The sequence below is a fragment of the Phytophthora infestans genome, genomic scaffold (assembly GCF_000142945.1).
Source record: "Phytophthora infestans T30-4 supercont1.131 genomic scaffold, whole genome shotgun sequence".
Lineage (NCBI taxonomy): Eukaryota > Oomycota > Peronosporomycetes > Peronosporales > Peronosporaceae > Phytophthora > Phytophthora infestans.
The window spans coordinates 179,765-183,209 of NW_003303628.1; positions in this window are offsets into that span (position 1 = coordinate 179,765).

Sequence of the window (3,445 nt, forward strand, 5' to 3'; positions counted from 1 at the left end):
TCTTAGTACGTTGATATAACACGAGTGAGACTATCCCCATAGGGGCGTCGCGCTTTGCCGATCATTTATTTGATGACTCTGAGTGCCAATGGATGAAATTTTCTTTCTCGAAACTGTGGACAAATTACTGCAGATAATGCGACTAACAATGGGACCATGGTCAGATAAATTAACGAGACACTTGCTGACGAGGTGTTTTCCAACGAACAAACAACCGCGGCTTCTACCACGACGGGGGGTACATATAGCTGGTGAGGAAGGCAGAAGTTCTCAGCTGAAGGTGATACAAGTTCGTTGTCTCGCTCATGTGCTTCAACTTGCTGTGAGAGAAGGAATGAAAGCGTGCCCCTTAATGGATGATAGCGTTGGAAGTATTCGCGACATTTTGAAGAAGATATCGGACTCACCGTCTTTGCTAGAAGCTTTGCAAGGAGTGTGTGCCGCTGTTAGTATCAAGTATGTTTCTCCAGAACTCGATTGCGTCACAAGATGGAACAGCACTTTGACTATGCTGGCTTCAGCTCGTGCATTACAAAAGGCGATCGAAGAGCTGCTGCGTAGAATCCGCGAGCGCCATGAAGGATACAGAGACTTGTCAATTGGTCATACACATCGTCTTGCCTCCCCCATTTCGGAGACTACGTGGAGTTACTTGACCGAGTTTACGGCGTTCTTGAAGCCGATCAAAGCAGCAACTACTATGATGTCTGGAAAAAATTACCCCACATTCGGTGTAACACTTGTTGTCTTCCATTTGATCTCGAAGCATGCGTCAAAGATAATGCAGAATGCCGAGTCGTGGTACACTAGGGACTTTGCACGTGCCTTTCAAACAAAGTTGGATGAGTACCTCCCGTTGGTGAAGACTCGCGAGGCAAGGATTGCTGCCGTTCTTGATCCTCGAGCTAAGGAACACATTGTGATGATCGACGGTGATATCGAGCAGGCCAAGCGCCTTGTTGAGAACGAATATGAATCTGTGTATCGCAGTAAATACGAACGAACTGTGGGCATCGCCGAGGCTGAGAGAACGCAGGAGGAGAAAGAAGAAGACGATGACGAAGAAGCATTATATGGTCTCATTGATGAGCATTTGGATTTACACGAACCGGTCAACAACACAAATGAGTCGTTCGTGTCGGAGCTACAGCGGTGATTGGAACACAAGGACAGATCCATGAACCTGAAGACAGGAAGTCGAGCTGTTTGCAACTGGATGAAGAATGAAGCCGCTTCATTTCCGCGGATTCAGATGATGGCGCGCGATTATTTGGCAATTATGGCAACATCAGTCCCAAGTGAAGAGGCATTCTCTGCGTCGGGTGCAACTATTAGTTCTCGTCGTGCCAGGCTTGGAGATGATGCTGTGACAGTGATATCGGAGCTACAAGCGTTTCTGGATTTCAACAAGACATCAGGCGATGTTCATGCTCATCTTTAGTAGCTCAGTACAGTGAACCATTGATCCCATAAAAATCTATCGCCCAGGCAACGCGCATTAATCTCTCGCGGAGATATGGTTGAAAAATGTTGTTTTGTGTTTGTCTTCTATCACTTTGGTTGCCAGTGAAACATTAGTTCCTGGTCATGTAATCGATAGCACGTTCTCCAATGGTGTCGGCCATCCACATCAGAATAATTGGCAGCGTCGCCTGCGCGAGGCTGCTGAGCGTCGACAATACTGGAAACAGTTCACCAAAGGCGCCAAGGATGGCCTTCGTGCTCTTTGTGACGCTTGCCAATTGCTGCACCGGAGATTCCAGCACAGCTCAAAGATGTCCAGCAGCGCTAGCGTCGTCTTGAGAAGCCATCCGAAAGGCAAGTGGTATGTTAATCAGAAGAACAGGAGTGGTCTTGGCACATGACTCTGAATGACACACACGAGCGGAGCTGCAAGCTCTACAGGCAGCAAGTCCATACCTAAGGACATGGTTTCGGCCGACAGCGACAACGTGCTTTTGTGCCAAACACCCGATGACATGGACAGCGCGGTTGCGGCTGTCGATTAAAACCCGCTAGCGTCACCTCGTCTCATAAGCAGTTCATTCCAGTGGTCTTGGCAAATTCCTGCGCTTCAAAGCCTCTCACGGTTTCTATGTGCGTCACTGCTGTCGATCTCGCTGCCCTCATAGACAACACGCCGCGGGTTGCTCCTGCGTCCTAAACTAGCGATACTATCGGCGCTGCCGGGACCGATGCTGATATTCGACGCGGACTCCAACGCCTCGACGGGATCAGCTGCTTCGTCCCTGCTTAACAGTTGTGGTTTCGGTTATTGATGCAGGACTCCTGTTATTGATACACCTGCTGCAGGACTCCTGCAGCAGGAGTATCAAAAACTAGGAGTCTATAGCAAAGATGATAGATTTTGTATAATAAAAATATATTGGCCTAAAAACTTTTTTACACAAGGTTGTGAGCTTGTCGATCCGATCCGATTGAATCCGATCGGAACGAAAGTGATCGATAGATCAGCCAATCGGATCACAATCGATCATGATCGGATTTGATCGAATCGATCGATCGGATTTTATTTTTGCAACCCATCCCTATACGTTACATGTATTGAATACATATATTAAATACACGTACCGTAATCGAGTACAGTCGTGCACCTCCAATTCGGCAGGGCGGACCATATCAGCAGTGCCAGGGCATAAGTGCACAACATAAAGCAAAAAACAAACGCAAATCCAGTGCACTGATATTTATTTGTTAATTCAGTACCAAATATACGCCAATCTTCTGCATAATCTTGGCGTCAGACGCGCGAGTCGCGGGGCGCGCAAGAGCGCTTCCGGTCGCGATAGGCGTCCGGCAAGGCGGCAACTTCCGCGGACCGCTTAAGAATACTCTCGACGGTAGTGCGCTTTACTGCTTGGGGCGCCCAAGTTGGGGGGTCTTAAAGCGCTCCGTTGCCCAACGAGCAAGTTAGGAGTGAGAGCATGCAGGATCTGACTTGTGCTTCCCGCACAAAGACTGCTTTTGTGTGACATGTAGGAGGAAGGGCGATGTCCCCATTGTATTTGGCGGTAAAAATATAAGTGTGTGTTTGTAAGAAGACGTCCGATCCAAAATTTAAAATCAGATCGATGCGGCGTGTCATCCCTCGGCGAGTAGGGGAAAGCCGTTGAGGTTAATTGCTAGGGTGGTGATGGGCAAAGGTAATTGCGCCTGCTCCGACGACCTCGTCGACGACTGTGGCAGGCCCTCGCTTCGAGGATCTGGGTCAAGGGGGGTCTGCGAGTCAGCGACCCCCTGCGGGTCAAAGTACCGCTTAAGACGTCCAACATTGAACGTCGGGTGCGTCGTCATTGACTTTGGAAGGTCGATGGTGTACGACGCACCATGTCTGGCCAGGACTGCAAAAGGTCCGATGAATCGGTGCTTCAGCTTGTTACTGCCGACAGAGCTGATAGTGTCAAGAGGCAGGCTCCTCGTGTCT